The sequence below is a fragment of the Spermophilus citellus genome (genome assembly GCF_964194105.1).
Source record: "Spermophilus citellus genome assembly, chromosome: X".
Classification (NCBI taxonomy): domain Eukaryota; kingdom Metazoa; phylum Chordata; class Mammalia; order Rodentia; family Sciuridae; genus Spermophilus; species Spermophilus citellus.
The window spans coordinates 117,205,677-117,218,985 of NC_138190.1; positions in this window are offsets into that span (position 1 = coordinate 117,205,677).

The window sequence follows — 13,309 nt, forward strand, 5'->3', positions numbered from 1 at the left end:
TGGTACTTCTTTACTCCTACAAATTTATAATTGCATACCAGAAGGCAAAGAATAAGATAAACGCTTTTTGTTTGTTTTTCACTTTCACAAAAACTCCATTCTTTTCTTTATTTTTTTAATATAGTTGTAGATGCACAGCAAGTCTTTAATTTATTTATTTATTTGTTTATTTATTTATTTATTTATTTATGTGGTGCTGAGGATCGAACCCAGTGCCTCACACATGCTGCCACTGAGCTACAGCCCCAGCCCCTTATATGCTTTTTCTATGTATATATAAAGATGAAATTACCTTTGGTATATTTACAAATGTATATCACATGATTTTGTTGAATTCATTCCATATTTCTTCCCCTTTCCCTTCCTCCCTCCCTCTCCTTCTCCTCCTACTCCACTGATCTTCCTTATGTCTTATGATATCTGATCCCCTCCCCAACTACCTTCTTTCTCTTATTTTGCTCTTACTTCCACTAATGAGAGAAAACATTTGGCCCTTGATTTTCTGAGTCTGGCTTATTTCACTCAGTATGATGTTCTCCGGTTCCATCCATTTCTCAAAAGATGACATTATTTCATTCTTCTTTATGGGCGAGTAAAACTCCAGTTTGTAAATATACCACATTTTCTTATCTATTCATCTGTTGACAGCCATCTGGGTTGATTCCATAATCTGGCTATCGTGAATTGTGCTGCAGCACCATTTTATACTGTTTTTAAATGACTTGGATTTTTGTTGTTGTTGTTGTTGTTGTTGCAGTGCTAGCAATCAAATCCAGGCCTCACACATGCAAGTGGTAGACCACTGAGCCACATCCCCAGGCTATCTGATTTGGATTTTTGAAGACACATAGATTTCCTGTAAAAATTCCAAATCAAGTCTATTAGTAGCTTAATGGCCTCAGGGATTTTCCTAAGAAGTAACTCATCAAACTGAAAACTAATATGAATTGATTATGGGAAATCTTTTCTTTTTGAAATTGAAAGGACAGTTTTATGAAATAATGTTAAACAGAAAAATGGACCACAATATTGGATATCGATATCTTCTATGTAAAAACCAATTGGTCATGGGGCAAGATCCAAAATCTGAATTGAAACCAGAGGTAACTCATGCCTGTAATCCCAGTTATTCAGGAGGCTGAGACAAGAAGATCCAAGATGGAGGCAAGCACAACTTAGCTAGACCCTGTCTCAAAACAAACATTTTTAAAAATGGTTGGTGATAGGTTGGGGTTGTGGCTCATTGGTAGAGTGTTTGCCTAGCATGTGTAAGGCACAGAGTTCGATTCTCAGCACCACATTAAAAAATAAAGATTTTTTTTCATCTACAGCTAAAATTATTTTAAAAAATAAAAAAAAATGTTTAGGGATGTAGCTTATTGGCAGAGTGCTTGCTTGGCATGAGTACAGGCCCTGAATTCAATCCCCCACACTGCAAATAAAAAAAAATTGAACTAAATTGAGTCAGAGAAATTATGTGATTTGGAATGGAAATTTTCTAATAAGAAAGCTTTCAATGTAAAAACTACTGTCTAGCTGGGCACTGTGAGGTGTGTCTATAATCCCAGCTAGCCAGAAGGCTGAGAAAAGGAGGAATTCCAAGAGTCCAGGAGTTCAAGGTTAGCTTTGGCAACATATAGAGACCCCTTAAGAAGGAAGAAAGTCTACAGCCTAACTTCTGTGATACCAAGCTGTGCACTTTTGTATCAGTTAAGCATAAAAGTTTTGCAACAGTGGTCTATCTGCCCCATGGCACATGCTTCCTTCCTTTTTTTTTTTTTTTTTTTGTACTAGAGATTGAACCCAGGGACACTTAACCACTGAGCCACATCCCCAGCCTTTTTTCTATTTTACTTAGAGACAGGGCCTCACCAAATTGCTTAGGGCCTCACTAAGTTGCTGAGTCTGGCTTTGAATTTATGATCCTCCTGCCTCAGCCTCCCCAGCCACTGGGATTACAGGTAAGCCACCATGCCCAGTGTTTCCAGGCTTGCAGAGGGTGGGTCCTATCGAATACCAGCACAGCCCAGACAAAGAATCATTTACACTAAACACAGACCTGACATTCTTTTCAGGAATCAAATCATTGTATCTTATGGGGCATGGGAGCCTTCAGTTTCAATACACTATTCCTCTTTGTAATATGAGACCCTGCGGCTGACTGGGAAGGTACATGATTGATACCCACAAGAATTGAGACAGGTTTTGGGGTTGTGAGAATGGGGGTTGAAGAAGTGATTAGGGAAACTTTTCTGATCAGTATCCATTTGAATTAGTAGATACTTTATGATTATAACAATAATTGTTTAAGAGCTTCCAAGACTAAAATTTATTGATCACATTTTTTTTTTTTTGTACTAGGGATTGAACCCAGGGGTGCTTTACCACTGAGCTACATCCCCAGTCATTTTTATTTTATATTTTGAGACAGGGTCTTGATAATGTGTTTAAGGCCTTGCTAAATTGCTGAAGCTGGCTTCAAACTGGCAATCCACCTGTTTTGGACTCCTGAGTTTCTAGGATTACAGGCATGCATCACCATGAATTATCATGCTCAAAACCTGAATCACTTACTTCTTTAAAAAGTGCATTATAGTTATACATAATAGTAAGGTTCATTTTGACAGAATCATACATGCATGAAATGTAATTTGCTCCATTTCAATCTGTACTGTTTCTCCCCCCCCCCTTCCTCTCCCTATTCCCATTCATTTATTCTACAGGTCTTCCTTCTTTTTTTTTTCCAAATTGGTGCTTTATAGATATACATCAAGGTGGAATTCATTGTGATATGTGTGTATGTGTGTAGCATAATTTTGTCCATTTTATTCCTCATTTCCTCCCTTTTCCTGTCCCTCTGTCCTGCCCCTCAGTCCCTTTCCTCTATTTCACTGATCTCCCCTCTATTTTCATGAAATCTGCCTCCCTCTCTTTTGTCCTTTATGTTGTTCTAGCTTTTGCATATGAGAGAGAACATTTCACCCTTGACTTTCTGAATCTGGTTTATTTCACTTAGCATGATGTTCTCCAGTTCCGTCCTTTTACCAGTAAGTGCCATATATTCATTCTTCTTTTTTTAATATTTATTTTTTAGTTGTAGTTGGACACAATACCTTTATTTTGTTTATTGTTTTTATGTAGTGCTGAGGATTGATCCCAGGGCCTCTCATGTCCTAGGTGAGCACTCTACCACTGAGCCACAACCCCAGCCCAAATTCGTTCTTCGTTAAGGCTGAGTAAAACTTCATTATGCATATATACTACATTTTCTTTATCCATTCATCTGTTGGCAGACACCTGGGCTGTTTCCATAGTTTGGCTTTTGTGAATTGTGCTTCTATAAACATTGATGTGCCTTTTATCCCCATAGCATGCTGATTTTAGTTATTTTAGATAAATACCAAGGAGTGGGATATCTGGGTCATATGATGGTTCTATTTCTAGTCTTTTGAAGAATCTCCACACTGCTTTCCAGAGTAGTTGTACTAATGTGCAGTCCCACCAATAATATATGAGTGTACCTTTCCCCCAACATCCTTACCTGAATTTGTTATGTGTATTCTTTTGTTTGTTTGTGTATAGCAGCTTTTTTCATAACTGTCCAAACTTGGAAACAACCAAGGTATCCTTCAGTAGGTAAATGAATACATAAAGTGTGGTACATCTTGAGAAAGGAATATCACTGAGCATTACAAAAAAAATCAGCCCACATGGTGGCACACGCCTGTAATCCTAGTGGCTTGGGAGGCTGAGATAGGAGAATCGTGAGTTCAAAGCCAGCCTCAGCCACAGTGAAGCACTAAGCAACTCAGTGAGACCCTGTCTCTAAATAAAATACAAAATAGGGCTGGGGATGTGGCTCAGTGGTCGAGTACCTCTGAATTCAATCTCTAGCACACACACACACACACAAATTCAAATTTAAAAAAATCAATCCATGATGATGTGGAGAGATCTTAAATACATATTTCAGAAATCTGAAAGGCTACATGTGATGTGATTCCAAATACATGACCTTCTAGAAAAGGCAAAACTATAGGGACAGTAAAATATCTGATTTACAGAGGATGGAGGAAGGGAGAAACCAGTGGATCATGAGGGATTATTAGGGTAGTAAAACTATTCTGCATGATACTATATGTTAGATAAATGTCATCAAACTTTAGTCAGTGATAGGCGTGGTGGCACACCCATAGTCCCAGCTACTTGGGAGGCAGAGACAGGAGGATTGCAAATTCAAGGCCAGCCTCAGCAACTTTTTTTTTTTTTTTTGGTACAGGAGATTGAACCCAGGGGCACTCCACTACTGAACTCCATCCCCAGTCCCTTCCATTTTGAGACAGGATCTCACCAAACTACTGAGGCTGACCTCAAATCTGCAATCCTCTTGCCTCAGCTACCCAAGTCACTGAAATTACAGTTGTGCACCACCATACCTGTCCAGCCTCAGCAACTTAGAGATACCCTATCTCAAAACAAACAAAAAAAAATTTAAAAGACTATGGATGTAGCTCAGTGGCAGAGTGCCCCCAGGCTCAATCCCCAGTATCAGAAAGAAAAAATCAAAATCCATAAGATGTTCAATACATAGAATGAAATCAAATATACACTATAGACTTTATTTAATAATGTACCAATATTGATTCATCAATTTTAACGAATATACCACACTAACAGAAGATGTTAACATTGAAGCTAGGCATGGTGTTGTACACCTGCAACCCTGGTTCATTGATCCTGTATAATGTATTTTTATTCTCAATATCATCAATTTTGTATATGATCTTAATTATTTTCTGTATTGTATTGATTTTGAAATTAGTTTGTTCTTCCTTTGGTAAGACCTTGAGGTGGAACCTAAGCTTACTTATTTGAGATCTCTATTTTTAATGTAAGCACTCAACGATATAAATTTTCCTCCTACAACTGATTTCATACTTTCCAGAGATTGTGATGTGTTCTATTTTGTTCTCATTTGTTTTTAAGAATTTCTTGATTTCTTCTCTCATTTCTTCTATGATCCATTCTTCATTTAAAAGAGTATTGCTCAATCTCCATGTGTTTATTAGTTCCTATTATTTTTCTTGCTGTTTGTTTCTAGTTTCATTCCATTATGATCTGCTAGAATGCATGGGATTGTATCTTTTTTTGTATTTACTAAGATTTACATTATGAACTAGAATATGTTGTATTTTGAAAAAGCTTTCATGAGCTGCTGAGAAGAATGTAAATTCAGCTGGTTGTTTTGTTTGTTTTGGTTTTGTTTTCTTTATTTGGCTTCACACATGTGAGGCAAGTGCTTTACCACTGAGCTACATTCCAGTCCAATTCAGCTGTCTGAGGTGAAATATTCTGTAGATATCTGTATTAGTCAGGGTTTTCTAGAGGAACAGAAACAACAGGATATATATCTATATGCATCTATCTATCTAACTATTTATCTATCCATCCATCTATCCATGAAGCTGGATAGTTCACAATGGCCATCTGTGGGCTAGAGAGCTGGAGGAACTAGTAACTGCACAGTATAAGATTCTGAAGCCTCAGAACAAGAGGAAGCAATGATGCTACCCAAGTCTGGCCTGGAAACTTCCTGGAGAATCACTGGCAGAGGCCACTTTGGAAGAGTGAAGGACCTAAGAAGAATCAAGCATGCATCTGCTGCTACTTCCTTGTTCTTCCAACTTTTATTCTATCTAAGCCTCCAACCTATTGGACAGTGCTGCCCACATTTAGGGTAAATCTCTGCTTCGGTTCACTGTCCCACATGCCAGTCATTCCTAGACACACCCACATTGACACACCCAGAAGCCTCTTAGGTGTTTCTTCTTTTTTTTTTTTTTTTTTTTTTTGTGTGTGTGTGTGTGTGTGTGTGCTGGGGATTGAACCCAGGGCCTTGTGCATGCAAGGCAAGCACTCTACCAACTGAGCTATATCCCCAGCCCTTAGGTGTTTCTTAATCTAATTAAGTTGACAATTCAGGTTAGCGCTTGTTAATCTGAAACCCAAACATGACTCTTTACATCATACTTAATCTCCAAATAAACACAATAAGAAGGTTATAATTCTGTCTAACATGATATAACTATCCTGCACATAATCAAAAAGTTCTTTCCCTAGAAAGGAAGAAAAAATAAAAAATGCTTTTGATGCTTGCTCTTCTGACATCCCACCACTTAAATATTCTAATACACATTTAATATCACTTTAATTACTGATGTTAAGTCAATCAATATTACATGGCATGATTAATGAATAATAGGAGAGTAACAAACATGTCCTCTTAATGCATGTGTAATAATGCACAAACATAATCTTAACAAAATAGGAAAGAAACATTAATACCAATTATAATCCTTATTTCTGTAACTGGTCATGTGGCTATAGTTGGTATTTATAACTACCTTCTTATGTAACCCATTCTGTATTCCCTCTACCTTCACAAGCACCTAAGCCAGTCTTGGCTCTTTACCTGTAGGTGTGACCCACACCTTCATTCCTGGGTCTGAGACATCTGTCATCTTTCCTGGATTGGGTTGTTGAAGTTTCCCACAGAACTTAATAACAGGACGTGGTAACACCAAGAGATGCTCTAAGGGATTTCCTGTACTCCAGGACTATGCTTCCTTACCTCCATTTTGTAGTAATAGTCCAATCTCCCCTTGGTAATCTGGATCACTCACCCCTGCCAGCACCATAACTCCCTTATTAGCCTGTTGACTCAGAGATATGAGGAGTCCAAAGTGGGCAGAGGAAAGTCTTCCAGTTTTCCAAGTGCAGTGGTGCATGCCTGTAATTCCAGCGGCTTGGAAGGCTGAGGTAGGAGGGTCACCTAAGTTGCCAGCCTCAGCAACTTAACAGGACCCTAAGCAAATCAACAAGACTCTGCCTCTAAATAAAATATTTTAAATTTTTTTAAATATATTTTTTCGGGGCTGGGGATGTGGCTCAAGCGGTAGCGCGCTCGCCTGGCATGCATGCGGCCCGGGTTCGACCCTCAGCACCACATACAAACAAAGATGTTGTGTCCACCGAAAACTAAAAAATAAATATTAAAATTCTCTCACTCTCTCTCTCTATATATATATATTTACATATATATATATATATATATATATATATATATATATAGAGAGAGAGAGAGAGAGAGAGAGAGAGAGAGGGAGAGAGAGAGAGAGAGTAGTTGTACACAGTAACTTTATTTTATTTATTTATTTATTTATGGCACTGAGGATCGAACCAAGGGCCTTGCACGAGCAAGGCAAGCTCTACCACTGAGCCATAACCCCAGCCTCTCTAAATAAAATAGTTTTAAAAGCCTGGGGATGTGGGTCAGTGGTAAAACACCCCTGGGTTCAGTCCCCAGTTCCAAAAAATAAAAATTAACTTCCAGTTTAATGAAATCATTGTTATACGTCCTGGCGGAAGCACTCTTCCCTCTGGAACTAAGACTTGCAGGCCAACAGAGGATAAGGTAGGACAGGAAGCAAAAACTTTTCTAGTGGGTCAGTAGGAGTAATGGTGAGTGGTACCATTCCTGTTTTCAGTCCTTGATTCCTGGACCTGTGAATCCTAGCAACAGGAGAGACAGTACCATATACTGCATGCTGATTTGAAGTATAGACAGCCTTCTGGAGAACCTTGCCCCAGCCCTGCAAGGTATTGCCACCTAGCTGATGCTGTAACTTCAAAAGTCCATTCCACCATTCTATCAAACCAGCTGCTTCAGGATGGTGGAAAACATGGTAAGACCAGTGTATCCCATGAGAATGAGCTCATTATCTCACTTTCTTTGGTGGTGAAGTGAGTTCCTTGGTCTGAAGTAATGTTGTGGGGAATACCATGATAATAGATAAGGCATTCAATAAGTCCACAGATGGTGGTTTTGGCTGAAGCACTATGTGCAGGGAAGGCAAATCCATACCCAGAATAAGATTCTATTTCAGTAAGGACAAACTTGTGCACCTTCTTCTGGACCCTCCCAGGATGGAGGAGAAGGTCCTATATGACAGATCCACTCTAGCACTTCAATCACTCTGAGCCTCTGAATTCCTTCATCAACAGTAAACCAAGGGATATCAGGTATTTCCAGCTCACTCATAGTAGGCCATCTTTTTTTTTCTTTTTTAGTTGTATATGGACACAATACCTTTATTTTATTTATTTATTGTTTTAAATTTTTATGTGATGCCAGGGATTGAACCCAGTACCTCAAGCATGCTGGGCAAGTGCTCTGACAATGAGCCCCATAGGAGGCCATCTTTTGATTCATACTTCAGCCAACCATCCAAACAAAATATTAGTACTATTTTTTAATACTGCTAGCTGCTACATAAAAACTAGAATCTGCTTAATGGGCCAATATTAATAAATTCAGCCTGGCCTAATTTTATGTTCCTTCTGCTATTATCCCACACCCTTAAAATCGATTTTCACACACGTTCCTCAGACCTCTACTTGTATGAATTAGAAAACTCTAGAAGTTCCTTTGGAGAGTAGTGCACCTCCTTGTGGGTCACATTCTGTACCTTACCTCTAAGGGCCTGCTTAGACTTGCATCTAGTTACAGGCCTAGAGTCAAAAGTGGTGGTGAGGGTGGGTCCTTTGGAGTATCAACATTTTCATGCTGAGCAACTGAATCAAGAAAGGTCTTCACTATTTTCATAGGCAAAACAGAATTATTTCCCTCGAGGTGAGGTGAAGAAACCAATACCACCAAGGATGGGAGTAAGGACAACTTGGCCATGGCTAAGGGTGGGGACTCAACAATTTCTGGCAAAATAAATTCATCAGAATTAGGAGTTCAATGTCCCTAGCCCCTTCAGGGTCCTCCCTTATGTTGTCATCCTAATCTAGTGGACTCTATTCTTTTCCAAGCAGCACCCTCACTTTTACTGTAGATGTCTTCCAAGGCTGAGAGTTAAACTTGTCTGAATTCAGCCAATTGCTGGATGAGGATTTGTGTTTGGTTTTCAGCAACCTCAGTCCTCTGAGAAGAAAGAAGATTCTCCCTCAGAGCACCCTGAGAAGTTTTTTTTTAATATTTATTTTTTAGTTATAGGTGGACACAATATCTTTATTTTATTTTTATGTGGTGCTGAGGATCGATCGAATCTGGTGCCTCACGCATGGTAGGCGAGTGCTCTACCACTGAGCTACAACTCCAGCCCTGAGCAGTTTTTACATCAGTTATGCAAGTCTGCAGCTGAGAAATTGAATTTCTGAGCTCATCCTTCTCCTTTGTTACTTTGTCCAGTGAAGCCAGAAGCAACCAACCAACATCATCATATTTCTTAGTTTTCCAGAAATGTTCAAAAGTATGAGTCACTAAACTTGCTTTTTATAAGTGGCAAATTGAGGGCATTTGTTTACAAATCTCCTTAAACAGTTCATACCATGGATTATCAGTGCTCTCCATAGTACCAGTAGGAGAGACTTTAGTAACTTTAGGCCTAACCAATTTAGACAGCCAACTCCAGAAACCATAAAACCAACCAAATAAATTCATCCTTACAATTCTGTTTCTAGAATCACTCCTAGTACCAAATTCTGCATTAGTCAGTGTTCTGTAGAGGGTCAGAAACAATTATAAAAATGGATTTATTAGATTGGCTTACATAACCAGAAGCTGGATAGTCCCACAATGGCCATCTGCAGGCTGGAGAGCTGGAGGAACCAGTAGTTGTGCAGTCCAAGATGCTGAAGCCTCAGAACAAGAGGGATCAATGATGCTATCACAGTTCAGGACTCAAGTCCTGGAAACCCCCTGGAGAATCACTGGCAGAGTCTATTTTGGAAGAATGAAAGATATCCTTAGGCAATTGCAGCTGCAATCAAGAAACCATTCAAGAAGAATCGACTATCTCCACTTCAGTTCACTGTCCCACTTGCCAACCATGCCTTGACACACCCTCACTGACATATACAGAAACCTCTTAATATTAGGTGTCTCTTAATCTAATCAAGTTGACAATTCAGATTAGCCATTACAAAGCCTATTAGGTCCATTTGATTTATAGTATTATTTAGATCAGAAATATCTTTATTAACTTTGTTTGGATGATCTGTCTTTTGGTAATAAGAGTGCATTGAAAGAAATCACCTAGTATTCTTTTTTTTTTTTTAAATGTAAATAGGTGCGCTGACATTTACCTGGGATTATCTTTTTTTTTTGGGGGGGGGATACCAGGGAATTGAACTCAGGGGCACTCAACCACTGAGCCACATCCCCAGCCCTATTTTGTATTTTATTGAGAGACAGGGTCTCCCTAAGTTGCTTAGGATTTCACTAATTTGCTGAGGCTGGCTTTCAACTTGAGATCCTCCTGCCTCAGACTCTTAAGCCACTGGGATTACAGGTGTGAGCCACTGTGAGCAGCTGTCATTATATCTTTTTGTTGGATTGTTCCCTTTACAAGTATGCAGTGACCTTCTTTGTCTCTTCCAATTAATTTCTGCTTGAAATCTGCTTTGTCAGATATGAAAATAGGTACTCAGGCTTTTTTTCAGACTCCACTTGCATGGAATACCTTTTTCCATCCTTTAGCTTTCACCTGTGGGTGTCTTTGCCTATGAGATGAGTCTCTTGCATACAACATATAGTTGGATTTTATTTTTCTGATCCATTCTGATAATCTATGTCTTTTTTTTAGTTATTAATAGACCTTTACTTTATTTATTTATATGTGGTGCTGAGAATCCAACCCAGTGCCTCACACATGCCAGGCAAGTGTACTACCACTGAGCCACAACCCCAGCCCCTAATCTATATCTTTTAATTGGGAATTTGAGACCATTTACATTCAATTATATTATGGCTATGTGTTTCTAGTTTCCTGCCATTTTTTGGTATGTTTGCTATATTTAAATTAGTCTTGATTAGATCTTGTTTATTTGGAGTTCTGAATGCCTTTAGCCTGTATCTCCATATTCCCTTGTGTCCTAAATGACTCTGAAGTTTGTTCTCTTTTAAAAAAATATTTTTAGTTATAGATGGACATAGTACCTTTATTTATTTATATGTGGTGCTGAGGACCACACCCAGTACCTCTCACATGCTAGGCAAACACTTTACCACTAAGCTACAACCCCAGCCCCTCAAGTTTGTTCTCTTGATAATGTCCCAGAGTTCTTGTACATTCTGATCATGGTCTTTTATTTTTTTCCTTCATTGTATACTGAATGTTCAAGTTCATATAGCCTGTCTTCAAGGCCTGAAGTTCTATCATTGAGGCCTGAAATTCTATTTTCTATGTAATCTAATCTGTTGGTGATACATACAAGTGAATTTTTTGTTTGATTCATTGAGTCTTTCATTTTCAGGAGTTCCAATTGGTTTCTTTCCATTATCTCTATTTTTTTTTATTGAAATGGTCTTTCAGGGGCTGGGACTGGGGCTTAGTGGAAGCACACTTGCCTGGCATGTGTGAGGCACTGGGTTCAATCCTCAGCACCACATAAAAGAAAATAAAGATATTGTGTCCACCTAAAACTAAAAAATAAATTTTTTTTTAAAAAAAAGGTCAACAACTAAAAAAAATTTTAAAAAAAGAAATGATTTTTCATTTACTGTATTTGCTCTCCTAATTTGTTCCTTAGATATAGCTATTTGAACATTTTTAATATTTAAATTAAAAATGAATTTTAAAAATTAATATTGGGCTGGGGATGTGGCTCAAGCGGTAGTGCACTTGCCTGGCATGCATGGGACCCGGGTTCGATCCTCAGAACCACATACAAACAAAGATGTTGTGTCTGCCGAAAACTAAAAAATAAATATTAAAATTCTCTCTCTTTCTCTCTCTTTTTAAAAAATTAATATTTTAAAATATGGTCCTTTATTTTATTTGCTTATTTATATGTGGTGCTGGGAATTGAATGCAGTGCCTCACGTGTACAAGGCAAGCACTCTACTGCTGAGCTATAACTCCAGCCCCCTACTGGAACATTTTAATAACCAGTTTTTTAATAGTCTTTTTCTCTACCCATGAATTTGTAGTGGAATTTCATCCACTTCCATAGCTGTGGGTTCCTTTGTTGGGGTACTGTAAATTTTATGGGGAGACTTGTTTGCCTGTTTATTCATGTTTTCAGAGGAGATGGACTTGTGCATTTGTTGATATGTATTCCTCATCCTCCTTTACGCATGTGTCCTTTAGTGTGTGTTATTGTTTAAATATAAGGTATACCCTGAAAGTTCATGTGTGAGAAAATGAAAGAATGTTCATAGGTGATATTATTAGATTATAAGAGCTGTAAACTAATCAGTAGATTAATCCATTTGATGGATTAATAATTTGAAAGGATTATCATACTGGGTGATAACTATAGGCAGGAAGGGTGTGGCTAGAGGAAGTAGGCCATTGGTGGTATGTCTTTGGGTTTATGTTGTGTCCCTAGAGAGCAAAGATTTCTCCCTACTTCCTGGTTGCCATGTCCTCAGCTGTTTTCCTCTACTACACACTTGCCTCATGATGTTCTGCATCACCTTGGGCCCAGAGCTATAGAGTTGGCCAATCATGGCCTGAACCTCTGAAACCATAAGCCAAGATAAACTTTTTATCCTCTAAATTGTTCTTGTCAGGGTCCTTGGACACAGTAATGAAAAGCTGATTAAAACAGTGTGAAGTTATCTTTTTTGTAGTAAGTCCTAGGTTGTTGGTATCTTTTAGCTTCACCATCTAGGCTCAGCATAATCCAAGTGTAAATTTCTAGTTTAAGTTCTGTTGAGTTTGCTGCTGTAAAATTACTGATTTAATTCATTCTTGGAGAGCTGCAGCATACTATGGTTTTTTTCTGAGCTATTATCTTGGGACTTCTCTCTCTCTTTGCTCTATGAGTAGATGTCTAGGAGTGGAACCTGAGGTCCTCCTAGAGCTGTTCCTCCTTGGAGGCTGGTCATTGGTTTGGGGTTTTTGTTTCTCCTATTGTATGTGAAGTATTATTGAAGCTTGATGGGGCAAATTCATGCATGGAGTGAGGTTTGCTGTCACTTGGCTGATCTGTGAATGTAGCTCAGTAACAGGATCTCTACCCATAAATTTGTAGTATCCCAATCACTTCCTAGTCTCTCCTAGATAAAGAGTGAGCAAAGAATAGCAATAATAGTAATAACCAATATAAAGCCTTAAAATAAATGTCCAGTGCCTACTATGACATATAACACTTATTGCCAGACAAAGAAGAATGGTTAGGTCAGCATTTAACATCAGCACCAACAATTAACAGCTGTGAACTAGATCCAACTTTAAACAACAGGTGTCAACTACATCATCCACTGTATTGATAACCACAACTTGATTTTGGTGAG